Genomic DNA, 15,821 nt, shown 5'->3' on the forward strand with positions numbered 1-15,821 from the left:
GTGTTCTATAACCAGCATATCAAAAGGATAAATAAACATACTTCTTTGTACGAATTATCGATTGCATATTTTAAAATAGTTATTATAAAGCTGTTAACACAGATAAAACATACTCTCTGGTTAGACTATGCTGATAGCATTTGAGAAACACAGACGGTTATGATATTGTTATACTCTTTTCTTTCTTTCTTCAACTTTGTTTTATTTTATACAGTTGATCAGGTGTTGAATATTGTCTTTACTTGTCAACAGTTTGTACACAACTCTTAGCATGCTACAAGTGCCTTCTTTAAAGTAAATTGTCACATATATAAATATAATAAAATATCCACCTTAAAACTGTGAAATCGCAGAGGGCAGAGTCTTAGATAGAAATCAAAACTGCAATAGACCTATAGTAAACCTTGCGTGAATTAACTTTTTGCGAAACTTCAGCTGATTTCAGTCGTTCTTGCTTGGAGGATAGATACCTAATTTTTATCGTGGTGAAGGAAAATGTAATTATCAGTGGAAGCAGCAATGAGTCAGTAGTAAGTGCGCTCGCCGTCTCATACCGTACAACGTATTCAAGCCGGGTCGATACTACGCTTTGACGGGCGAGAATACTTTCCTCATTTGTGTTGATATTTCCGATTAAACTTTGTCACAAAGGATTCCCTTGCGAGTATATTGCACTTTATGGTCTCGTTGGTGTATCGGCAAAGTTGTGGGTTACTTTGAAAAGAGGAAGGCAATATAATATTTGCTTTTCAACTCTAATATATTTTGGTTCAATGTTACTTATTTCTTTTTTATTAATGGACCAAATTTAAATTTAAACCGTATAAATATATATATTGAAATATTAAAGCTAAAGAACTAATAACCGATCAAAAGTATTGCGTTAAGGAACATACAGTTTTTTATGCAGATTATATTATTGATTATTGTTAGATTACATATAATTGATTTATGTTGGATCAATTATTTGTGTGATTGCTAGGCTGTTAAATTAAAAGAGTTCCCATGTTTTATTATTCTAGTTAGGCTACATATTTATATACATACTTCAACTACTCTATTTGTAATGCTGGAAAAGAATTTAGAATTTCATTATTTCAGTTGATAAATATATTTTCAAGTAGTAACTGATAGGAGTGAAAACTGTTTCAAACTTATTCTATTATACTATTTAAGTTAAAAATGGTAGACACACTATTGATGCAAAGGCTGTAAAAATATTATTTAGAAATGCATTGATAAGTTAAACACCGCTAAACGCTAAAAAAAACATTCTGAATCGTAAAAAGACCTAGATTCAGATTTCGACAACTCTTCATTTGATGTTGTATAATTAAACCGTATGACGACACGATGCACTAGACACTGGACTGTGAGTGACACAGATTATAGCCTGCATCTGATGTACATATTGCCTCTGACCGTGCTAAATATGCTCGATATTACAAGTGCTCCATATGTTTCTAAACAGGTTTGACGAACATTTTCTAGAAATCCTAAGGAAATAAATATGTCATTGAACGTCTGTCATAAACCTGATAAATGTATTTTTGTGAAGTTAAAATTTTCGAAACAATTTTATAGGGTGTATGCGCCTAATTTGTTGTGCGAATAATATTAAACTGTTATAATGTGTGTGAACATTTGATGCGGCGTTTTAATTAATCAGCGCACTTAAAATATTGTTTGAAATTCTGTATGTGTTTTTTTACTATGTGTTTTTTATAAATAAAAGTTAACCATTAATTTAGTATAAAAGGAAAATCTGTATCCTATGGTACAGCTCACAAAACAATCAATTTGCATTATTTAACTGTTTCTTGAGTAGAGAATACATTTTGAGCAAGCACTGCAAAGACAAGTATTAATATAAGTATTAATATTTGCAGCTGATTTCATCAATAAAATACTAATAACTCATTTCTTTTTTCGTATTTTACATTGGCCCAATTATCCGAACAAGGCCCAGTAGCTTGACGGTCAGAGGGTGTGAACAGTTTCTGTTTTGGACATGTGAAAGAAATTACAATTTTGACTTTGCTCTAATTCGCACCTACGTTGTAGGCCTAGTTTATATCTACAAAGATGTGCCTTAAACTTTAAACACGTGCTGTATACACGAAGTTGCTACACAGTACCAAAGTTTCTAACTTCCCGCTCTCCATTGCTGACTTAAAACAGAAACCGGCTGTGGGATATAGCACACTTGAACTAAATGCCGCATAGTTAGAGACATTGGTATTTTAACCAATTAGTCCAAGATTAGTTATCTATCAAGCTACAATAAAATATTTATTTGCAATAAACTAAGATGAGGCTTAAAAAAATAATTGCGACAGTGAAGTAAAGTAATAAAACTGTACGGTAATTTAATCAGACATTCCTGGCAGAATTGAGGTTTACCACATTTCAAAACGTTTCGATAAATTTAATTTCTACATTGAACTTTTTTTATTAATTTTCATGGCAGTTATAATTAGGTACTTTGAAGGTCTGGATTTTTTGTTTTATTACTAATGGTTAATACTTATTGATTTTTATCCCTCAAAATCAATGTTTACTTGAACCTATCTATTTCTTATCCTTGTCGATAAGTATATAATATTTGCAACGGGGGGAGAATGCGGCAGAGAAAATGTTGTTTCTTTAAAAATTCCGTGTGAAATGGTTTTAGAACGAAACGATTTAGAAACGAAATTCAACTGTACCATTTGTTCTTGTAAAAGTCTGTTTTTGTTAACTGAGGTGGTGAAAACTAATTTTTGTCATACTGCAGCAAAAACAGCCGTTTTTAATGATGCGTTGTTGGTCTAAAGTAGCATTTTTACTCTCTAGGGAGTAAAAATCATTTTTAGTCTTTAGGGAGTAAAATTCAGCTGTTGTAAAGTGTAAAAATGTTGATTGTGGCAATCGTATTAATCGAAATTATTTACCGATTGATTTATTAGATAAGGTTTTAGCCTATTGTTATCGATTACTCAACAATTTGATGGCATAATGTACTGTAACACAATCGTAATAGACGAAATGATTGAATCACTTACTTAACAGCTACTTATTTGCATTAGCAGAATTTGAAAACAAGCTAGAAGTCGTTTTGAGAGGTTATCTTTATTTCGTTTTCTAGCTTTGTTTGTTAATTAATGATGCAATATGACAAAAAATATTTCACCACTCGGGCAAAAAGTGGGTTTTTAACCTGTCTCATTTTCCGACCTCGGCTTCGCCTCGATCGTAAAACTTGACCTCTGGTCAAAAAGAGTCACTTTCGGCCCTAGTGAAGAAATATACTTATATATAAAAGTGATGCTGATGCAACGATGAAAAATTTGTATGTAGGACTGTATGATCTACAAGTAACCTACAGGCATAAAGTAAGACAAAATTACTTATACGTCTATTAACTTTTTTAAAATATCAATAATTTTACTTAATTATAAGGTAAAACGGATCTTACAACTTTATAAAATCTAGAAGATTTGACAGTTCTGCTTGCTTACAATGACATTTCAATACAAATGAAAACATTGTGAGTTTCCAATTGTTGCTATGGAGACCAATTAATATTTTAAAAGTGTACCTAAGAACTTGGAATGCCCAGGGAGCAGAGTCCTGGCTCAATATCGAAGCAGGAATAGTTCTAAACAAATCGTCGAAGTGTAGCTTTGTTTGGGTGAAATTAAAGTTCATATTGTTTAGCTGTTTTTGCGTTTAGTTTGTAAAAACAAATAGATAGACGCGATCTCTTTTGGGTAATATTATATAGATATAAAGAAATAATTAACTTCACACCGAAAATCAATATTTTATCACAAAAGATATTTTTGTTATTGGGTAGGTCGTCAGCTAAATGTATTATTTAGTGATAGTTGATGAAAATATTTTACTATCATAAGAAGTCAATTTACGCCCAACCCTGAAACAATACTTTGCGCATTTCTAACAATGGTTTTTTGTTATTTTCAATCATCAGATAAATACATTTTTGTCAAAATGTGTTTGTGAAATGAATTTGATAGATATTTTTTGTTATCCCAACATTATGCCCAATATATTTACTACTTGACTTCGTACCAATGGGACCAATTTCCAAACATCTTCAATATAAAGAAGATCACAACTACTAGGCAATTTATTCACATTAAAATATAGCCCTTCACGATTAAAAAGACTCAACTGGAATTAAGTGCGAAAAAGAGATGGGATCTGAAATCAAGCCTAAGCAAATTTCCAGAGTCATTATAAACTTAAAAGGCCCCCATCAGCTTGACACTGGATTCCATCACATTTAGTGATGAAATCACTACTGTTTGCTCATTGTTTTTTTAGTTATAAATTCAACCCCAAGTCAAAGTTACACTGGGCTTGGCTGGTTTAGCCATCACTATCAGCGAAATGAGAATGGCATTATCAAAACAAGTTAATATCGTCACCAGTCCAATTTCCGCCCCCTCTCTTTCCGCACTTTTTTCCACTCTGAAACTGAGTTTCTATTGAAATCTCTGCATGTGCTTTCAATCACTAATTTAAGTAAAGTAGGTTTGGTGAATGATTCATGGTGCTTTAACACGTATTAGAAAACAGTACCAAAATCTAAATACCCTCCCTTTGAAATTCATCATTAAATAGCAAAAATCACCAACCACAGTGACCAACTGATAGAATTGGTTAAAAGAAAAAAACGAGAGAAAACCTGTACTAGTTACATAATTAAATACATTTTTGATACTTTTTCACTTGTAGTAAGTAGGTTCAAGTGAATTGTTTCAAAACCAAATCGAAGGCTATAACTATTATGGACATCTTTACCATTGACTTTGGTAATACTTGCACATATTATATCTTTGACTATACATAGAACTACTTAGTAATTCTACAGTCTGTGGTACAACTCGACACATCTTGTACCCCGTGTAGCATGTAGCCGCAATGCTGTAACTATAAACACAACTGAGGAACATTTACTTAAATGGGATTTGTAGCCAGCACGGACGGCCATCGTGTCCAACATTTACTTAGGATTCCAAGAATATATTCAGCAGGAAGAGAGGCGACTATCTCAAAGTACCATTACATTTAAAAGTTCAGATGGAATTTTGTTTGTTACTTTAGATCAGTATGCTAATTTTCATATCTTGAGTTGTTACTGACCAAAGACGCAGGTAATGCAAGAAGCATTTTGTGTGTGTTTTTTTAGATTTTGAGGAGTGCCGAAAAGTTAGAAAATGTAACTTACTATCTTATACCTTACTACGGGTATTATAGCTTGCAGGTAAATTAGCTGCAAATGTCTAATTAATATGCCATTGCAGTTCAGCTCGTGCATGTGGATTTGAGAGAATTTTCCCTTGTGCAGGCCCAGTATGTTGTTTGTCGTAGGTCAATTATGTTTTCTAGAAAGATATGATTTCAAATAAACATTGTTTTAGTTGTTTTAGCGAATTTCCCATATAGGGATTAAGCTATTACCGTAGTACTCATGGTATGACCTGGACCCGGGACCGATTTAATTTTTAATTTTGAGGTCCCTAAAGGCCAAAAACACCATCCGTTCAAATTCATATATATATAATTCTTGTAAATGGCCTAAAGGTCGAAACATGTAGAGTTTTTAAAATAAAAATAATTTCAGGGTACTGAGTTAGTATGCTTTCTTTATTATATATATATTTATATATATGTGTGTCCGTTAGCGCGATAACTCGAGCAAAAATTATCCGATTTTGATTAAATTTGGTACAAACGTGTAAACCTACGTTTATTCGAACGAGTTCGCGATCCAGCATAATCGGACCATGGGAACAGGGGTTTATGGGGGGTTTAATGGGGTAAAAATTGGGTTTTCCCATTTTTGACCCTAAAAACAAAAAAAATAGCAATTTATTTTCAAACCATTTTGTAGAGCTTAAAAAAAGAAATAATTTAGTATATTGAAGCGCTGTTATATGCCCAACGGTCACGGAGAAAATAAAAAATAGTCTAATTTAAAATTCCCATGTTAATCTTATGGAGAAAATGAAAATTGTTGTAGTTTACTTGAATATGGATATACATTGATAAAATTTGGCAAATTTATTTATTTCATCCTATACTATTGACGTATGGTCAAAAAACACTTTTTTCCTTCCCCGTAGCAGCAAACCTAAGCATTCGTTAAATCCAATGTGTTTTAAATGGGGAATAAATATGTCTTATTCATGGAAATATTTTAGCAAAAATGTAATCAGACAAGTTGAAATTCGCTTAGTCTGCAGGTTTGCTGCGGCGGGGGTATTTAGTTACTAAATAGATAAATAACGAATGCAAACAGTGCAAATTCATAAACACCACTGCTAATTATATTGATTTACTTGTTCTTTTTAGGTCAATCATTAATATTGTAACACTCAGTAAACATGTTCAGCGTAGTAAACTATTACAAAATAGCTTCGATTTTGAAATTGGTCCTTTGAGCCGGATTTCCGAGTTTTCATTAAAAATTTAGATTTTCTTCAAAAAACTTTAAATCTCTGAACTTATACAAAATAATTATGAAATTCGGAAATTTGGTGCAAAAAACATTCAGACAGATTTGATTCATTTGCATATCGTTTACGTAGAATAATGGATTCGAATAAAGGACGAAGGGCTTTCACGGGATATCATACAAACCTGCGAAAGGCACTTCTAAGGTATTAGAGCTTTAAATTGATACCCAATATGCCTATAAAATAAATATTTAGGGATCGATTTGCTGAATACAAAAATCCAACAAATTCTTTTAATAATATCGATATTTTAAATATCGTAGTGCCGCTTAGGGAGATCACGAGCATGAAGCCCGCAATTGAAACTAGAACAATGCACGATTTATTTCTGCATGCAGTAGATTTGCCTGGAGGTAGGTTGTCTGCAGTTGGACATCAGATCGTTATCTGATATATTGCACGTTGTAAAATCTGCTTCTTGAAAGAAATCCTTTTTGAAACAAATATGTCACGTTTATTCATCCTATCACGTACAAATGGAGATTCTAAAACTGGTTTTTATTACGAAAAGCAACTAGACCTTATTAGATAAATGTTCACAGAAAGCTAACACTAACTTATATCTATGATGGTTTAATTAATAATTATATTCATATTGTTTTGAGTTTGTGCCTGTCATGTATATCGAGGTACAGTTCTTTGTCTAAACAATATAGTTTGGTGATACCCATGACAATGATTTTAATGATTGTGCGAATAGAATTTTCATTCTGTCATATGATTAGAAGTCTGTTATGACGTATGATTCATATTAGCATTGACTATATTATAAGTCAATGGAATGATATTAGTGACGTTTGGATATGAAGGTGACGTCTGAAGTTTTCTCGGGTATTTTGGGTACTTATTTTCTTTAATGTTTTATTTCAAAACCTAAGCCACATAATGCCCACTACATACACCGGACAAAGCTAACCTAAAAATTTCTTAAAAAACTAAAGCATAACTAAACAATAAAAAATAAAAAAAAAAGAGTAAATAACATGTAATCTAGTAGTACAGTATTTTTAACCCATCCCATCAAACTGTGTATAGATTCATACTATTAACCCAAAAGAGGAACTAAAATACACTAATTAATTACATTTAAAAAATATTTGTACTTTTTACTGTTATTTCGGCATTAAATATGATTGTGCGTGAACATTTTCATTTTTTTTAGACTATTTCAGATGTATCCAGATATAGAATATTCTAGGGTATTTTAAAACTTTGAAAATAATATATGAAAATGCGTAATAGTGGTTAGTTAGTCTATAATGTTCTACCATAGAGAAATAATATTTCACTTATTTCTAGAGTTAGTGTTAGGCCTAATATACCAAGAGTTTTTAGATATATGAAACAACAACCATTATTGTACATTGTATTTGTGACCGGACAAAGCCAGGTTTTGCTGCTGGTTTCAACTCAAAATGACATGACCATCTCTATAGTGCATGCGCTGTAATGTAGAGCAGGACAGGTAGCGCCCCTGGCGGTGGACGCTACAACCTCGGTGTAATAGCTGCAAACAGCTGATCAATGATTATCCACTGTAATAGCCCCGTGCCGATACAATCCGCCAGTTTATATTTATGTCGCGTTTAATTTTGCATCGCGATTGTTTTAAATGAATACATGTGTAAATTTCCGAAGAAGAAAACAATGGAATGAAGCGGAATTCACGTTGAAGCGAAAGGAAAAGAAATTAGATATTGTATTGGGAATGACATTCCAAACAATACATTTTGTAAATTTTGGTATTTAAGGAAAGATCTGTGAAGGGCAAATTCTTTTTTCGCAGCAACTCGAGAAATCTTTTTGCAAAGGGAATTCATACAACTGTACATTAGTAGATATGTGGATTCAAGTAAATGTAATATTTAATATATATTATATAATATATATTTTAATATATATCAAGTATTTAAATATACAATTAAAAAAAAAAAAATACCCCCGCCGCAGCAAACCTGCAGACTTAGCGAATTTCCATTTGCCTGATTGAATTTAAACTAAAATGAGCGTAGCGAACGAGCTCCAACCTAAAGGTGAGTGAGCGTAGCGAACAAACTTCAACCAGGACGTGATTGAGCCATGCGAACGAGATAATCTTGAAAAATAAGAAGTTAAACGGGGCAAAGCCCGCGGGTTACAGCTAGTTCTCCATAAGAATAACATAGGAATTTTAAAATTACAATTTTGTTGAATTTTCTCCGTAACAATTAGGCGCATAATAACACTTCAATATACTAAATTATTTGTTTTTTAAGCTATACAAAATGGTTTAAAAATAAACTGTGAAATTTTGTGTTTTTAGGGTCAAAAATGGGAAAAACCTATTTTTACCCCATAAAAACCCCCCATAAACCCCCGTTCCCATAGTCAGATCATGCTGGTTCGCGAACTCATTCAAGTTTATCCTGCCTTACACCTTCAAACCAAATTTTATCAAAATCGGACAAAAATTACTCAAGTTATCGTGCTTTTAAATAAATATGAATTTCAGGGTACTCTGGTTTTTGTTATTTCGCTTATTAATATATATATACAGGGTGTCCCGGAACTCTCTACCAATATTTTAGGGCATTGCTCCTGGGTAAGAAACATAACTAAATATCATATTTAAACTGTCCAGAAGTCCTTAGTTACTCACACAGCCGCCATTTTGTTTTTTTCAGTTATTAATTTTTTTCTAAAGAATGGTTAAACTTACAAAATGGAAACTTTGCACAAACATTTATGACAACTAGACAAAGCTACCAAAAAATTATCACGATTTTTCAAATGCATAAAACACAATGGCGGCCATTTAATTTTTTTTAAATCAATGGTTTTTTAGTTATTTAAGAATGAACATTTTAAATGGCCGCCATTTTGTTTTATGAATTTGAAAAATCTTCATAATTTTTTTGTAGCTTTGTCTAGTTGTCATAAATGTTCTTGCAAAGTTTCCATTTCGTATGTTTAACCGTTCTTTAGAAAAAAATTAATAACTGAAAAAAACAAAATGGTGGCTGTGTGAGTAACTAAGGACTTCCGGACAATTTAAATATGATATTTAGGTACGTTTCTTACCCAGGATCAATTCCCTAAAATATTGGTAGAGAGTTCCGGGACACCCTGTATATATAGATATATAAAAATTTGAACGAATGGTGTTTTTGGCCTCTGGGGACATCAAAATGAAAAAGTAAATCGGTCCCGGGCGTAGGTCTTACCATGAGACCTACGGTAATAGCTACTTCCCTATAGGGAAATTCGCTAAAAACATATTTATTTATGTGATTTGGAAATACTGGTCCATTATATACTTCAAAATAGCATCTATAAAATAAATGTAATAACAAAATGTTATTCAAAGTAAAAAATAACAGAAATATTTCATTTAATACTTAACCTTCAATGAAAAAATAAAGAAATTCTGTTAGGCAAAGAAAGAGCATCCTCGAAACGAATCTATTACACTATTTTATAATGAGTCTTATGCATGTGCAATGGGGTTTTTTATTGAGTAATCAAATGATAATTATTGTGAGGAGGCCTAACCAGGACTTAAATATGTTTCATGGGTAAAACACCATTGTACTAAAATGCCAACGACTGTTTTAACGAGTGTATCTTTAAAATCGTTTAAGTGTTTATAGAAAGAAAATTATCATTGGTTACGAGTTATTTAAACCAGTAACTTTGAAATCCTAGCTTTTGCCAATTGAAGTTAATTGTAAACTAAAGTTATCTAGTCCTAGATTAAATGAAAACCATTTAAGCATTATCACCACTTTCCCAACACTGCGAAGCAATACAGCAGGAAGAAACAAACATGGATTAGGAAATCATCAAAACATTGGAAATTGAAATGAAAGGTGTTTGCACACCTCGGATGCAATTACATGAAAATTATGGAAGGAGAGGTGAAAAGTGAAAAGGAAAGTCCTCAGTTACTCCCACGATGATAAACAAGGAAGTCGCAGTGAGAGTGAGACCTTGAGGCGATCAGCTGACTGAGACCTTCCGGTGACCTCGACCTCTACCTCGGCACCTGACGTGGCGTCTCGACTTTATGAGTTATCAGAGATTTTGTATTCTACGTAAACGATATGCCATATGTATTAACCCTGTCTGAATGGTCTTTTTGCAGCAATATACAATCATTTTGTTTAAAGTCAGAGATTCAAAGTTTTTGAAGAAAATCTATATCCGTCACGAAGGACCAATTTCAAAATTGAAACTATTTCGTAATTGTTGTTTACTAGATGGACATGTTTAATGACTGTTACAATATTAATAATTTGCATAAAATCATCAAATAAATTATCAGTGGTGTTGAGTTTGCACTGTTTGAATTCGTCAATTATTTAGTAACTAAACACAACTTAATCATTTTTTTAATATTAAATAATGGAAATACATTATTAATTTAAGGAATAATGTTTCAATCATAGCAAACATTCTCAGTAGGCTACTTACCCTAATATAACGCAATAAATCCTATTTATATAACCTAGCTAAATATTGCAAAACCCTTAGGAAGGAGGACCAATTGAAATCGTACTATGTTACTTATAAAAAAAGAGAACGCTTTAACAGTCGGTGAACAATATTTTGTTACTGTAAAAATAGTAAAAAAAATATTTTTTTTACAATAAAGCCATACCACAGTCATGTTACCTTGAACAATTAATTTCACGATCGCAGCTCAAGGAGTTTTAAGAATTGCACAGATCTATTACAATAGACTCTGGAGCCTGCGGGGTCTGTAAAGTTCACTTGATTGAATCCGAGATTTAAGTAAAGCAAAAGTATTCTTTTGATATTGTTATATTCAAAGTCCTTTCGATTGATCTACTTATGTAAACCATAGACACTTTTAATTTTAAGCGATCTTCTATGAAGATTTAAGCCATCAATACATATAGTATATGAATGGAGTGATCGGTTTATTTAACAAATAAATTCGTAAGGTTATTGTTTTTAATTTCAAAAGAATGTCTCAGGGTTATCTGTGAATAGAGTGTTGAAAGAAATTTTTAATAGTTTTTAATAGTTGAATAGTGTTTAATGGATAATGTCTTCAATATACAGATTAGAAAGAATTTAAATCGCCCAAAACATACTTTTTGCTTTGTGGATTGGTTGACCTGTAAATTAAGGTGGGAGTATTTCCCACAGAATTAAAAGTATCAAAAATTATTCCAATATTTAAAAAGGGTGACAAGAAGGATCCTGCCAACTACAGACCTATTTCAATCCTACCATCATTATCAAAGTTTTTTGAAAAGTGTATGTTGATGCAACTAACTGATTATATTGAACAACTATTACTGCAGTCATAGCTTTTGTTGAACATATTGTGGATAAATTAGACAAAGGTGACCATACTGTTTCTGCATTTCTAGATCTGACTAAAGCGTTTGACAGTGTCATCGATATAAACAACTCAGTAGTTTTTACATCGTTGGACAGTGTATCCCATTCTATTTTACTGGAAAAACTAACTTCTAATGGAATAATTGGCAAATATTTAGCTTTATTAAAATCATACCTAATAGGTCGAAGGCAATATGCGGAAACTAAACACCTCAATGGCAATAAATTATTTAAAATAAAGTCAAAAACTAGATTAATTAAATATTCCGTTCCCCAGGGATCAGTCCTGGGACCATTCCTATTCCTTGTGTATTTAGTAAAGTTACCAGAATGTCTTTCAAATCTTACATTAAATAATAAATTTTGTATTTTTACAGATGATATTAATCTAACGATAGCTAGTAGCAATATAAGTAATGTTTTTGATCAATTATCCCTAGCAGCAAACAAAGCTAACGAAAGACTAAGTAACTTGAACCTTTTAACTAATAAAAATAAAACAACAATAATTAAATTCTCTTGTAAAAATGGTAATTCAAGGAATGACACAGAACCAACAGCCTGCCTTAATACTGTTGACCTTGCTGAAAAGTCAAAGTTCCTTGGTATTTTACTGGATAGAAAACTGTCTTTGTCAGATCATGTAAATGAGGTCTGTTCAAAAGTTAGTTCAGGAGTCTTTGCTCTGAAGAGATTGTCCTCTTTTTGTGACATCAAAACATTGCAATCAATGTTTTTTTCAATGGTCCATACCCATATTGGGCATGGTCTTGAAGTATATGGAGCAACATCAAATTTTAACCTAAAAAAAATTTTACATCTTCAAAAAGATGCAATAAGATCAATGCTTAAATTGGATTTTGATGCACACTGTAAACAACATTTTATTGGATTGGGACCTGACAGTTTATAGCCTTTATATTTACAAAACTGTTCTTCATGTTAAACGTAATATTTCAACATTTACTAGAAACGTCGATAATCATAATTACAACACAAGAAACCGATATAATTTCAAAATTAATAAGCATAAAAAAGAAATATTTAAACAAAAACCATCATACATTGGAATACAATTTTTTAATCAATTACCAATAAAAATCAAAAATGAAACAGATGACAACAGATTTAAAAACGCTCTAAAATTACATTTGACACAAAATGCTCTCTATAAATTCAAATATTTCTGGGCTAAGCAATAACAGCATTGACTTGAAATGTTTTAGGCCTATTGCTGTTTCACTGAACTATATTTTTGTTTTTTGTTTTCACTGAAGTATACTTTTGTTTTATACCTACTTGAGAGATGACTGTATTGTTTTGTTGTTTTGTTCTTGTGTATTGTATTTGTCTTTTATTTGTGTTTATATTGTATGTAACGATGAATTCGACACCATTCTTGTATATACAATATATACTAATGAATAAAGATGTTTTGAATTGAATTGAATTGAATTCATAGTAAATAACAGCAAAACAAAACAACACGATTACTTAATTATTTGAAATTCATTTGAAACGTTAGTTAGGTTTATTCTGTAGCTTGTGAGAGTTGTCTAAGCTGATTCTTTGCATTTGCATATTTGTATTGACTTGTAAAATGTTGTCACAGAACACAAAAAACCATCGTTAAACAATTCATCAACAAATTTACATCGTGGAAATCCTGGTCCTTCGTGCCGGATTTATTTTCCACAACTGATTGGAATTATTGAATTAAATTAACTAAACGAACCATAACTAATATAACTTACATAACTCTCCTGTTTACTCTACTCCTGCTTATCTGACACCCCTAACCCAGTTCCGCCAGCAGACGCTGCTTGGGTCAGTGACCAGTGATGGTGCTGGTGGTGTGAGTAGCAGGTACCTAGGAACCTCAGTATCAGTGCGACTGCGCGACAGATAGCGTCTCAGCAATACGCCTGCGTGTTGTGATACCCCCACCATACAGGTGCGTACCCCAACTGTCATATTTGTAATATCTTTTATTTTTTAAATTACTCTACACAGTGGTTTATTTTAGTTATTTAAAATTTTTCTAATAAATAATTAATAAAATTTTTATTTTAAGGCAGTACCATTTAAGTTCACTCTTAATAAACACAATATGAATTTTTACAATACAAACGGATGTGAGGCAATTTAAAAGTACATAATATCAATAATAATTCATCAACGGTTTTTTCATCCCCGTTAGTAATAAATTAATAATCATAACAATTACTTACATTATACCGGTATTTTCCATTTAAACTTTTGTAACGTTCCATAAACTCAACGTTTTTTACGAGTGAAATAATATTTTTTTTAAATTACTAAAGCTTTATTACCAACAATTTTGTGTGTTTTTTTTTTGCCAAAAGTCCCTTTTATATGTGTATATGATTAAATCATATGCTTTATTATCCTTGATATAGTAAAGTCCTCAACAGTAAAAAAATAGGTATATTCATAGAACGTTGTGAAATATCATTAAACAATATTTTTTAGATATTGTACTTATTAGTTTTAACCCAAATTCACAACGTAAACACTACCAATATACCTAGGGTTAAATTCATAATACTGTTAACTAATGTTTGAGGATTTTACAGGGAAACATACAAATTCACTTCCCTAAATATAACGGATTTTGAAATCATCTAACACAAAATTCATGTATTTTTCTGAGTACATTTCCAACAGAATCATTATAGTTCGCTAAATAGAGAACTTTTACTTTCTATCTGTGAAAATTTATGTTGATTCAAATAATTAAATATAAATAGGAAGAAACGATATATGATATAACATAGAATAGTTAAAATTAAAGTGAGGCTTTTTGTGATAAATATCGAGATCATTAATAGCCACGAGTTAAATATTGAATATAAAAACTTAATCTTGAACTTGAAATAAGCTTAATAAACCGAAAATAGTAGTGATGTAACCTGTTTCCAATATTTCTTAACAAAATTTCTCCACGATAACTTTTTTTAAAAGTACTCCACGTATTAAAGTTTTCAATGTTGATTTATTTGATAAAATGAAATAATTCTCTAGAGTTTTCACGCAACGGTGTTAATTTCAAAGAAATACATCGATAAGTTCGAGATTTATAGTGATTTTAAGTTACAGTTTTTAAATAGTGAAGAAATCCAAATCTATAGTTTAACTAAAATTACTTTTACTCATAGTAATGTCATAAGTGTCAAACTTCTAAACACATTAATAAAATGCGTAATTCTCTATAGGTGTACTTACGTAGGCTAGTTACGATGTTATTATTTGTACACATTAAATTATTACGATGGCTGCTAAATTGTCTTATTAACAGCTAAAGTATTAAATTTTAATTTTATATTATGCGACAACATACACGTTCAAAATATATACAAATAACGTACTTTTTTATTTACCCAAATACAGTAACTACATTATTCGAGTAACTGAATCAAAAAAATTAACTTAGTAAAACGCTTCTAATTATTGATCTTCATAAATAATAGCAATTTCTAATCATATTTGTTAAGATACAATTGTTTGAGTGAATCGGAATACTTTATTTTTTTTAATGAAAAAGATTGGCGGGATTTGGGTGGTTTCTTAAAAGATGCCTGGAGCGTAAAGTGAAATTTAATACAAGAGTTTAATTTTTAGACAATATCAGTCTTTTGTAATGGTTTTTGACTTAAGTCATCAATTTTGATTATAGGTAATATTATTTTAGAAGGAAATATTAATTTATGTCTTTAATAGTTTATATTTTAATATTTTTTAATAAGGTACTTTTCTTATACGAAGTTTCTTTTTACAAACATTAATTCATTGACGTTTATAACGCTCAATAATGTATATGGTAATCATTCGTCAATTTGACAGTGCCAACCAAACAGATAGTTTATTAACAATTGTTTTATGTGTGCGTATGAATGTTAACATGTATGTTTGTTCTATACT

General features: G+C 31.2%; 1 protein-coding gene across 1 annotated transcript in view; it reads left to right on the plus strand.

The window, feature by feature from the left end:
• The first annotated feature begins 13,779 nt into the window (after positions 1 to 13,779).
• LOC128996905 (uncharacterized) overlaps positions 13,780 to 15,821 on the plus strand; it is a 122,442-nt gene continuing 120,400 nt past the window's right edge. The window contains exon 1 of the mRNA XM_054422431.1: positions 13,780 to 13,833. The gene's annotated coding sequence lies outside the window, so the exon portion shown is untranslated. The remainder of the gene's footprint in view (positions 13,834 to 15,821) is intronic.

This window comes from Macrosteles quadrilineatus, unplaced genomic scaffold (assembly GCF_028750875.1).
Source record: "Macrosteles quadrilineatus isolate MER2022 unplaced genomic scaffold, UCM_ALF_1.0 Scaffold_6__1_contigs__length_79288215, whole genome shotgun sequence".
Classification (NCBI taxonomy): domain Eukaryota; kingdom Metazoa; phylum Arthropoda; class Insecta; order Hemiptera; family Cicadellidae; genus Macrosteles; species Macrosteles quadrilineatus.